We start from the raw sequence: 12,745 nt of genomic DNA, 5'->3' as shown, positions 1-12,745 counted from the left end.
TTGTTGTTTTATTTAATACACTGCAATAGACAGTGGAACAAAAGACTGTAGTTGTTTTGACACTTCCTTTTCTGTCTTTTTATTATACCTACCTGCTTTCTCATTTACACGACCATTTGGTTCTCAAGCAAATATTATTCCAAATAAAATGATGAGCTTTGATTTTGAGCAGGTGCATTTTAAAAAGCTGAAATAATTAGGAGATACACATAATTCTGATATTTGGTGATAAGGATTTTGCTACTAAGCTCAATTCCCATTAACTTCTATTATAAACAAACAAAGCATATAATATATGCATATTATAGAAGCAGAAAAAGAAATGTTGATCATACTATGCTGTATATTAGTTTTTCTCAGTACATGCTAAGCACAATGTTATTTTTATAAAAATATGTTCATCCCGAATATACTATTTTAAACCTCCTTTTAAGTCCTTTTTGAATTAAACTGATGACTGTCTTTCCATATCACATATTCCAACAATATTAATATGTGCACAGTATTTCATTACATGATTTCCTGGGGCAGGTGTTTGGTGTAGTGGTGAAGACATTGGCATGCCTGGGTTCGGATCTGTGCTTCTGATCCAGCTTCTTGCTAGTGTGCACCATGGGAGGCAGCAGGTGGTAGATTGCTCAAGCACTTAAGTCCCTGCCATCCAGTGGGAGACCTGGATTGCATTCCCAGCTCCAGGCCTAAGCCTGGCCCAGCCCCAGCTGTGATGGGCATTTGGGATTTCTGCTGCTGCGTTCCTGGTGCATGAGTAAGGAGCTTGATCGGCAGTGTAGTGGCTGGGCCTTGGACCAGCACTCACAGGCAGTGGCTTAACACTCTGTGCCACAATACTGGCACCTGTAGTGTTTTGTTTTTTTTTTTTTTTTACTTACATGCTATATGGCCTACTATGGCTGATTGCAGATTACCAAGGATTTATCACCATGCTTGCAAACTTGGCAGATTTAACAGTTGGTTCTCAGGATCCAGTAGGACCCAGTTACCCCAACCACTGCTTCTGACCCTGGTTAGGGTAAAATGCTTTCCTTCTCCTGTTGTTTCCATTCCCTTTGGATGGAAGCTAAATGATTTACTGCCAGCTTTTTCTACCCTTTTACCTGCTCTCTTGGGAGTTGGTGGTCATGTTTCTCTTTATTTTTCCCTCTTAGGAGTTAGTTATCTGCAGGGAGTGCATTTTCTTAGCTGCAACATGATGAGTGTTACAGGAGCCTGATGCCACTTGGGGAGGCGTGCAGTAACTTCGGCTCTGGCTGCCTGAAGGAGTCTACTTGCCTACTGGTAAACTCTCAGCATAGTCTTTAACAGTCATAAAGGTGTAGGACTCCTACCAGCTTAGTTTTGTGTTCCTACAATTTGTTTAGAGTGGGTACTATTTTAACTCAGAGTCTGTTGACTATTGACATTTTTGTCTGGAGATTTCTCTGTGTGTGCTGTCCTTTGCATTGTTGGATATTTAGCTACATCCTGATCCTCTACCTACGAGATGCCAACAGAATCCTCTTTTCTCTCTCCCTCAGTTGTGACAGAAATATCTCCAGATATTGTCAAATGCCCCTGAGGGAAAAATAATTGCCCCTGGTGAGAACCACTGTTCTTTCTTTCTTTTTTTTGACAGAGTGGACAGTGAGAGAGAGAGAGATAGAAAGGTCTTCCTTTATCTGTTGGTTCACCCCCACAATGGCCGCTGCAGCTGGCGCACCGCACTGATCCGAAGCCAGGAGCCAGGTGCTTCTCCTGGTCTCCCATGCAGGTACAGGGCCCAAGGACCTGGGCCATCCTCCACTGCTCTCCCGGGCCACAGCAGAGAGCTGGACAGGAAGAGGAGTGACCGGGACAAGAACTCGGGGTGCCGGCGCTGCAGGCAGAGGATTAGCTTATTGAGCTGCGGCGCCGGCCTAGAACCACTGTTCTTAACAGAGGTACTATGGATTGGGTCCTCCAGGATGTCCTAATATTTGATGTATGGGTCAGGAATCTGACCTGGATGAGTAAAAATTGGTGATAATGCTGTGGGGGTTCTCAAAGGTCAAGATGAGTGGTTTTAAGCTCAAAAGAAATTTTTTAAAAAAGATTTATTTATTTGAGTTACGGAGAGAGGTAGACAGAGAGAGACAGGGCACTTAGGCCATCTTCTACTGCTTTCCCAGGCCATAGCAGAGAGCTGGATCGAAGTGGAGCAGCCAGGACTCAAATTGATGCCCATATGGGGTGCTGGCACTGCAGTTTGCAGCTTTACCCACTATACGACAGTGCCGGCCCCAAAAACCTTTCATTTTAAATAAAATAATGTTAATGAATATAGAAGGACTAATAGATAATCACCATTTTACAACTTCAAATAATTGATTTAAGGGTCATTGATGGCTGGTGAAATTTTTGATGGAGAGCTGGATATTCTCATAATGTAAGGATATCACCCTATATACTACACTTGGAAAGGGGAAACCACTGTACAGTGGTGAGATCTCGCTCTCTCTCTTTTTTTTAATTATTTATTTGAGGGAGAGAATTAGGACATAGGAAGAGACAGAGAGAAAGGTCTTCCATCTGCTGGTTCACTCCCTAAATAGCCACAATGGTCAGAGCTGGGCCGATCTGAAGCCAGGAGCTGGGAGTTTCTTCCGGGTTTCCCATGTGGGTTCAGGGGTCTAAGCACTTGGGCCATCTTCTGCTTTCCCAGGTCATAGCAGAGAGCTGGATCAGAAGAGGAGCATCTGGGACACCCATAGGTGCCCATATGGGATGCCAGTGCTACAGGCAGAGGCTTAGCCCAGTGTGCGACAGTGCCAGCCCCAAAGGAGAGATCTTGTGCCTCCAACATGGTGGTCAGACTTCCCATCATGAAACAATGATTGAACCCAAACTGTTCCTGTTGTGATGTAATACAAAATGCAGAGCATCACCTATAAAATATTCTTATACTGAAGGTGCAAGTCCTGGAAGTTGAAGATCTAAATTCCAGTTATATAGAGGACAGACACCACGAGGAAACAGACAATCCAGAGTGTGTGATGTACAAGACAGACCTGGCGTCTCAAAGTCATGAAAAAAACAAGTATAGGTGAGGATTGTCCAGAACCAACTGCAGTAGGTGGTCCTTAACTCTCATCTGGTTTGAACAAAGCTGAAAAGAGTTTGGGGAAATTTTAATATAATATATTAGATTCTATTAGAGAGTTATTGATAATGCTAACTGTGGTAATGTATATTATGGAAGATAATATTTCTTTTTGCTTTGCATGCTAATGGGTTTAGGAAGTGATATAGGTAATTTATTTTGTTAATTGAGTAATCTGTATTCAAATAGATGGATAGAGCAAACATGGAAGCATTTTTTTTTTAAAGATTTATTTATTTATTTGAAAGAGTTACACAGAGAGAGAGGAAAGGTGGAGAGAGAGAGAGAGAGAGAGATCTTCCACCCAATGGTTCACTCCCCAACTGGCTGCAATGGCTGGAGCTGTGCCAATCTGAAGCCAGGAGCCAGGAGCTGCTTCTGTATCTCCCATGTGGCTGCAGGGGCCCAAGGACTTGGGCCATCTTCTACTGCTTTTCCAGGCCATAGCAGAGCTGGATCGGAAGTGGAGCAGTCAGGACTAGAACTGGCGCCCATATAGGATGCTAGCGCTTCAGGCCATGGTGTTAACCCAGTGCCACAGCACCGGCCCTACATGGAAGAATTTAACAATTGTTGAGTTTTGGTAGTAGTTTTAAGAGTTATTACTTTTAATTTTCTTTATATTTGGAGTTTTTTTCAGTATACTTTTTTTTATATAGATTTATTTGAAAGGCAGAATTACAGAAAAAAAATCTGGTTCACTATCATGGCTGGTTCACTATCAGTGGTGATAGCTGGGCCAGGCTGAAGCCAGGTCTCCCTAGTGGTTGACAGGGGCCCAAGCACTTGGGCCACCATCTGCTGCCTTCCCAGGCACATTAGCAGGGAGCTGGACTGGAAGTGGAACAGCTAAGACTCAAACTGGCACTCATATAAGATGTTAGTATTACAGGCAGTAGCTTAACCTGCTGTGCCACATGCTGGCTCCTAAGATTTAAAAAAAAAAAATCTTTAAGGAGCACATATGTTTTTGTCTAATAATACTGAAACTCGTAGAGAGGAAAAATAACCTATTTAAGAAGCAGTTAGAAATATGACTGAGTCTTGCCGGCACCGCAGCTCAATAGGCTAATCTTCCACCTAGCGGCGCCGGCACACCGGGTTCTAGTCCTGGTTGGGGCGCCGGATTCTGTCCTGGTTGCCCCTCTTCCAGGCCAGCTCTCTGCTGTGGCCAGGGAGTGCAGTGGAGGATGGCCCAAGTGCTTGGGCCCTGCACCCCGTGGGAGACCAGGAGGAAGCACCTGGCTCCTGCCTTCGGATCAGCGCGGTGCGCCAGCCGCGGCGGCCATTGGAGGGTGAACCAATGGCAAAGGAAGACCTTTCTGTCTCTCTCTCTCTGTCCACTCTGCCTGTAAAAAACAAAAAAAAAAAAAAAAAAGAAAAGAAAAAAAAAAAAGAAATATGACTGAGTCTTAATGAAAGAAGCAGAACAGTGGAGGGAAAGGAAATAAAATGAAATGGGCATATCCCACTGCTGCAGAGAAAAGTGGAGAGTTGGCAGCAAAGGCTTTTGCAGGCCTGTAGCCTCCAAGGCTGAGGAAACACAGGGCTTCTAGGGGCTCCTGCCGAGGTTTGGGCCCTCAGTAGGCATCAAGCATCCCACGCTTCAGAATGTTCGGAATGTTCTGCTGAAGTCATTGAGTTCCTGCCACCATATGTTCTCTTGGATATAAGTGAGAGTAGATTTGTCAGATCTTATGGAAACTAAACTTTTTGAAGAATCTTCAAATTCTTTTCTACTCTCATCTGCAATGCACTTCATTTCATTGCCAACACTTAACTATTTTTAAAATGTCTTAAAAACATAGGCACACAAAATCTTGTACATGAATGTTTACAGCAGCATAGTTCATAATAGCTCCAATGTGGAAATAACCCAAATGTCCATCAATGATGGGTGAATAAAATATAGTGTATGCATGTACTGGGATATTATTCAGCTGTTAAAAAGGAATGAAGTGCTTATACGTGCAATAATGTGGATTAATCTTGAGAACATAATGCTAAGAGAAAGGAGCCAGTCACTGGGCAGATGTTTGGCCTAGTGGGTAAGGTGTTTGCATGCCACACTGGAGTATCAGGGTTTGATTGCTGACTGACTCCTGACCCCGACTTCTCACCAGTGCAGCCCTTGGGAGGCAGCAGTGAAGGCTGAAGTAACTGGGTTCCTGCCACCTGCAGGAAACATGATGAGTTTCCATCTCCTGGCTTTGGCTCTCGCAGGCATTTGAGAAGTGAAGCAGCAGATAGGAGCTGCAAAGGTGTACTCTACTCTCCCACCCTCCGTTCCTTTTTTTTTTTTTTTTTTAAATTTATTTGACCTGGTTCAAGACATCCATGCAGGGCTGGTTACATGTCCTGTGGGGCCCAGCACCCAACAGAAGTTCAAGTAGGATTCCCAAGTGGTTCATCATTATCCATTTTCTAGGTGGAAGCTGAGAGGGACCTCAGAAACTAGAAGGACCTCAGAAACTTGAACATTCTGAAAGGTTCTCAGGGATAAGGCAGCAAGGGAGGTGTCTTTTCCAAGACACGCAAGCCAGGTTTTCTTTTTTTCTTTTTTAAATATTTATTTGAAAGAGTTACAGAGGGAGGTAGAGAGGTCTTCCATTCCACTAGTTCACTCCCCAAATGACCACAACAGTCAGAGCTGCGCTTATCGAAAGCCAGGAACCAGGAGACTTTTCCAGGTCTCCCCTGTGGCTGCGGGGGCCCAAGGACTTGGGCCATCTTCTACTGCTATCCCAGGCCATAGCAGAGAGCTGGATCGGAAGTGGAGCAGCCAGAACTTGAACCGGCACCCATATGGGATGCCAGCTGAAGATGAAGAGTCCTGGAAGGAAGACCCTGTTACACCGTCTGCAACCATGGCTGCTTTTCAGGAAAACAACTCAAGCAGCTCATGCTGTGCCCTGACCTGGATTCCAGGTAAACAAATTCTGTTCTGCTGTTGGCCTGGAGACGAGTCTGGGAATTGCTAGTGCCAAATGACCCAACTATGAGTTTGACCCTTGAATGCAGTGTCGAAATTGGGGTTCTGCGTGTCAACAGGGAAGGTCAGAGGCAGAAGCTCCAGAGGGTCCTTATGCTTGGTGAATCCACAATTGGAAGACAGCAGGCCCCTGTCTGATAGCTCTCTAACTGGTGGAGCTGGTGCTGGATCTGAGATCAGCCTGACGCCAGATTCTTGTTCTGTCTACTCTAGTCAGGAGGAGTGTGAGGTCACTGGGTATGAGCTGGGGACAGGGAATAGCCAGGAAACAGACTTAGTCAACTTTATCCAAGTCTGACCCTAAATGAATCTGGTTTATTAAACATTTATTCTTGAGTTATTAAGGAAAATTCTGCACAACACTGACTGACCACCAGAGGGCGCTGTGGAACCAGGAAGCTAGTTAACAAAGCTGAGAACCTTACAGGAACTCAGGCTTTTGGATGCCCACTCTGCCATACTGCTAAGGAAACGTCAAAAAGTTAGTGCAAATGGACTTAAAAGATAAATTTGTGTTGGTGCATAAGGAATTTGACATCCATGCGTAGTTTTTTCATAATACACATTTTCTGTGGACATTTTGAAGGTCCCCTTGCAAACATAAATTTCAAAATTTTTTTGCATCAAAATAAACAGATTAAACCACTGCCTGCAATGCCGATATCCCATATAGGCACTGATTGGAGTCCTGGCTGCTTCACTTACAATCCAGCTCCCTGGTAATTTGGGAAAGCAGCAGAGGATAGTCCAAGTACTTAGTCCCCTGCACCCACGAGGGGGACCCAGAAGAAGCTCTTGGCACCTGATTTCAGCCTGGCCCAACTCAGGGCTGTTGCAGCCATCTGGGGAGTGAACCAGTGGATGGAAGCTGTCTTTCTCTGTATATCTCTCTCTCTCTGACTCTGTGTTTCAAATAAAATAAAATAAATTTGAAAAAATAATTGAGCAACAGAGAAATGGGGGTGGGGTGAAGAGGGTGAGTTACCATTCATGGTTCATTTGCCAAATTCCCTCAGCTGCCAGGGCTGGGCTAGGAGGAAGCCGGAAGCTGGGAACTCAATGCAGGTGTGTGATGTGCTGGGGTGAGGAGCTGGAGCCAGAGTGACACCCAGGCACTCCAGTGTGGGATGTGGGCCTCACAACTGCTGTGCTAAATACCTCTTCCCAAATGTATCTTTTGATTCCATTTTCCACCAACTCTTTGAAGTCCCTGTACTATTGGCTCATATCACAGTTAGGTAAAGGGCTGTAGGTACATTGCTCTTTGCTCTTCCACATTGGTTTTTGAAAATGAGGAATTCAGTATTTTTTTAAAAAAGATTTGTTTATTTGCTTGACAGAGCTACGGGGAGGGAGGGAGGCAGGGAGAGAAAGAGAGAGATATATATTGATTCCATCTACTGGTTCACTCCCTAAATGGCCACAGTGGCCCCTGGCTGGGCCGAAGCCAGGAGCCAGGAGCCAGGAACTCCATCTGGGTCTCCCACGTCAGTGGCAGGGATCCAAGCACTTGGGTCATCTTCTGTTGCCTTCCCAGGCACAGCAGCAGAGAGCTGGATTGGAAGTGGAGCAGCTGGGGCTTGGGGACTTGAACTGGTACCCATATGAGATGCCAGTATTGCAGGAGGCAGCTTCACCCACCGCACCACAAGGCCATGCTCTAGAATACATTGCACTCAGGTTTTCCACACGAGGTGCCTTTTTCTACTGTAAAATATTTTCTCTGGTATAATGTTGGAACTCAAACGTGAGCTCTAGAGTTAGACTTACCTGGACTCTAATCCCAGTCAGTCATTTGTTAGTTGTGTGATTTGGGGCAGGCTACTGAACCCTGGCCTCAATTTCATAATTTGTAAACTAGAAATAATAACCATCTCTTATTTGCTGTAGAGTTTCAGTTCATAATAGGTGCTCAGTAAATGGTGGTAGTTATCACTGTTGTTTATTTTTGTTTTTATAGGAAGGCAGAGAGAGAAGACAGATCATACATCCAGTGGTTCACATCCTGAATGCCTACAACATCTTGGGGGTGGGCCAGGCTGTGAAGCCAGGAGCCTGAAATTCATTCTGGGTGTCCTGTGTGAGTGGCAGGGTCCCAAGTACTGGAGCTATCATTTGCTGCCTGCAAGGGTGTGCATTAGCAGGGAACTAGAGTGCCAGTGCAACCGGGACTTGAACCGAGGGACTCTGATATGGGATGCAGGCATCCCAAGTGGTGTCCCAGTTGCTGCACTGAATGCCTGCCCAATTATTACTGCTATCTAAAGAACCACAGAATCAATCTGGCTTTACTGTCTTAGCAATTCTTTATCGACAATTCGAACTACCTGTCGCTTAGTCCATTACACTGATCAGTAACAGTTGAGTCCCTTGTCATCTTTAACTCTTCCAGCACACAAAACACTGTTCTTGGGACAAAAATTTGTTGAATAAGTAATGACCACTGAGTGGGAAACTATCTTTTCTTTTTAAAGATGAGACACAAAATGGTCTTTATTAATCAAAGAACTAAAGTTAAAAATCACTTAACTTTAGGATAGTAATGGGGAGGAAAATAAAGAGGCAGGGAGATTTCAAAATGTGCTCATGGTCATAACTCTTTAATAAAGCAATCACTTACTGAGCACCTGCACCGTGCCTGCCCTGCAGGAGCTCACTGCCCAGCCGGGGAGATGCAGCACCCCACCTTGTGATGTGATGTGATAAACAATTTAGGTCACAGCATGTAAAGAGGGAAGGGCTGGACTCTGCCTGTGGTGGGAGTGGGAGTGGGGAACAGGGAGTGGGGAAGGCACCTGTGCTGATTTTCCTCTGTCTGCCCCTCACCTCATCTTGCCCAGAATCCTTTCTGTGCTCCTCTCAGCTGCTCTGGGTCCTACCCCCAGTGTTGCCTGTGCCCCTTCGCCCTTTGGTGTCTAGTTGGCTTCTTCCAAAGGGAAGCAGCAGCTGGAGTTCAGAGGTAGGAGGAGACTGAGGTTGGGAATTTCTTCCCCACCTCCTTTCCTCCTTCAGGATTGTGTCCCTAGCAGTGACCGTGACTCCACATGGCTGCAAGGCATCTGGCAGCCCCTCCCCTATGCCTGCAGCTCTCATAAGCCTCTTGTGACTGTTTTCTCCCCTTGTCACGTTCAGTCTTGGGGTAGTAATGGCTTCCCACGCTTTCTGTTGTCTGGGTGACTTACTCTGCCTCACCTCTGTGAGCAATCTTCATTAAGTAAATTCTGTTTATCTGAACCTTGCTGGAAGCCAGACATAGCGCCCAAGAAGAGGAGATACTTGAGCTGAGCCTTGGTAAATAGTCGGTATCTGTCCAGCAGAGAAGAAGGAGTAAAGGAAGTCGTGGCGATATGAACGATTTGGCTTGGAGTGCTGTAGGGTAGCTGGACCACAGAGTGGATCTGGAGCCTGTGTCTGGCTGAGTCAGGACTAAGCCTGGTAACATCTGGATGTAAGGGAGTTCCTTCCTTAGGATCCATTTTACTGTTTGGTTTACAAGGATTGGAAGTTCTTTGTGGGTTGCAAGTTCAGACCCATTCAGGACTACCTGGTAGATGTGGGGAAGAGTGCTACAGAAGCTGGGTTGAAGGGAAGGAGTTCAGGGGCTGGCACCATGGCACAGTAGGTTAATCCTCCGCCTGCAGCACCAGCATCCCATATGGGCACCAGTTCTAGTCCTGGCTGCTCCTCTTCCAATCCAGCTCTCTGCCATGGCCTGGGAATGCAGTAGAAGATGGCCCAAGTCCTTGGGCCCCTGTACCCACATGGGAGACTGGGAAGAAGCTCCTGGCTCCTGGCTTCGGATCGGCGCGGCTCCAGCTGTTGTGGCCATTTGGAGAGTGAACCAACGGATGGAAGACCTTTCTCTCTGTCTCTCCTTCTCACTGTCTGTAACTCTATCTCTAAAATAAATAAATAAAATCTTTTAAAAATAAAAGGAAGGAGTTTACAGGTTTTGAGATTTTATCACAGGGAAAGAAAGAACAGCAGGTGTGATGAGAGGGCTTCAGAATCAACCATGAGAATCAGGAAGAAGGAACATCCTAGGAGAGCATGTGACTGTTCTTCAACTAATCTGACACCTTCCCTGGGGTTGCACATCCTAGGGAGGGGAGGAATTAACTGACCCATATACTAACCAACCAACAAACCCATCCACTAACCAACCCACCCACCCACCCAAATCAAGCGCAAACCCAAACCAAACAAATGGTATGTGCTGTCTCCCTACACTCTACATCTCTGGGACATTTTCCCTTGGGTATTTTGTAGGAGTCCTATGTCATTGTGATTTCCTCATGCACACACGGGCAAAGTAGGGGGGTTAACAGACTGGAAAAGGGAATGGGAACACAATCCGGAAGCTGAGTTTATCGCCAGGTGGCTGTGTATGCTTGGAGATGTCGTTTCTTTGCCACAGGGCAAAAGAAGTGTAGCAGCTAGGACAGGAACCAGCGTCCATATTGGATGTCACAGGTGGCAGCTTTAACGGTTAATGCCACAATGCCAGTCTCAAGGGAATACAGCAGTTTTTGGATATCTAATCTTTTAAGGCTATGATGCTTCCTGTTTTCCTTGAAAACCATCAGAGTGAAAACTACTTGGAGAGGACTCATAGTCGATGGATCTGCTGTACTGCCGAGATTGTGTGAGCTCAGTCAAGTCATACTCCTTAGGTGGTCTTGGTTTCCTCATCTTTTGAATCAGGGCAAGAACTTTTATCCTACACAGGTATTTCTGCACTGTTATTCTGAAGACCTGGGGAGCTCAGAGAGGAAATGCTATATCTTGAGTATCTGTCCCTAAGGACGTAGGAACCAACTCCATCCCTGTTCCTTCACTGTGGGAAAATAACTAGAGACATCCCAGAAGACCCTTAAATCTCTACCCTGCCACTTTGTGCAAAGAAAATGTGGCAGCCTAGAAACATAGCTAAAGAAAGAATTGGCCATTACATTTCCTATACGATAAAGAAATATACAGAGGACCATGACCATCAGGTATGGTGAGTCACAGGTGTGTGGGTCACGGGCTCTCCTGTGTCTGCTCTCTGGGAAGAATGCTATTTATTTACCGTGAGGTATTTCCTTTTGTCTCATAATTGCTGTTTCTTGGGCCCTAGGCCCAATTAACACTTTCTCATGGCAACCCTGTTATCTGTCATTGGTTTTAGGCAGCTTCATGAAGTCAGTATCTCATGAGGGTAGTAAGAAATGGGAAGGACCTTATTTTTTTTTTCCTTCACTGAATTGCCTGGAGAGCATCTCTGGGTTATTAGCTGGAAGGGTGACATTTAATTAGTGGAGAGAATTGAGTCAGACAAGAGGCAGACTGTACCAGCAGGAGGGTGAGAAAGGACACTATGCCAGTGGGGTGATTTGGCCCAAGTTTTCTCCTAGTTCCAGGTTGTGTGAGTGTATTGGTCAGCTTTTTGTGACTGCAACAAAGTACCCGAGGCAGCTTAATGTAATAAAGAAAAGAGGTTTACTGTGGTTCATGGTTCTGGAGGGACAAGGACTTCTTGCTGTCAGAATCCCATAGAGCATAGAGCATGATGTGGCAAGAGATAGGGAGCCATGTGTCTGTCTGTCTCTAGCTTTTTTCTTATAAAGCCACCAGGATTCAGTCATGGGGGCTCTACTCTGACAACCAAATCCAATCCAATCCAACCACTCTCAAAAGGCCTCAGCTCTAAACGCACGCCACAACTGGATGAAGTTTCCATTCTCTTAGTACCATTAATCTGAGACTCTGGGATTCAGCTTCTTAGTCTGGGGCAGGGGGGGAGTGTGGGACAGACATTTAAACCAGAGCCATATGCACAGTCATCATAGATGAGGATCTTAGAAGCTTAAGGCATTTTCTATTGTGTTGGGAACCATAAATGAGCCCCTACAGAGACCTAGTTTCTTTTAGTCCATCTGACATCATTGTTAGGAAAATAAATGAACTCTGAGAGGCAAGCACTTCACTCTGGAAGGCCTGGCTTCCTGTGACCTAGTGACTGGAAGATGACACAGGCTTGCAATGAGATCCCTAGGTTCTCAGAGCAGGATCCAGAGTGTGGAGAGCTGGAAGGGAGCTTGCAGCACCTTTAGGTCTAGAGTATCTTGCATTTATGGGAGGATAACCAACCCAGAGAGATCCCTTGATTGCCCCAGGGACTCAGGGCTGTGGTAGAACCAGTTCTTAGCTCACTGGGACCTGGTTAGGGATTCTTGCCTATGCCACTCAGCGTCTGACTGGATAATGATAGTTGGGTTGCCTTTGATAAAATTATCTTCATCCCTCTCTCAGCTGGTCAAAAGCACTTGTGTCTGAGCTCGTAGTTTTCCATGATGTCTTTGATATATTGTTTCCACTTTCTTCCCAAAGAGTCATCTCTTCCCTGGGGTACTGTTTGGAGTGATGCCTCATCCGCCTCTGCATCCCCAATGCCTTGGAAAAAGTGGAGTCAGCAGCCAGAGCCAAAGGCTGGGGAAGGATCAGCAAGATCAGCTTAGCTGGTGCAATAGCTGGAAGAAAGAGGGCCTGGAAGGAATGTGGAGGGCGCGTGGGGGTTGTGAAGGGATCAGACTCACTTTTCAGAGGTGTGATCTTGCAGAAGTTCTTTAATATCT

This window comes from Oryctolagus cuniculus, chromosome 16, assembly GCF_051225735.1.
Source record: "Oryctolagus cuniculus isolate XC-2025 breed Fujian yellow rabbit chromosome 16, ASM5122573v1, whole genome shotgun sequence".
Taxonomy (NCBI): domain Eukaryota; kingdom Metazoa; phylum Chordata; class Mammalia; order Lagomorpha; family Leporidae; genus Oryctolagus; species Oryctolagus cuniculus.
Note: the sequence above shows the minus strand (reverse complement) of the source record.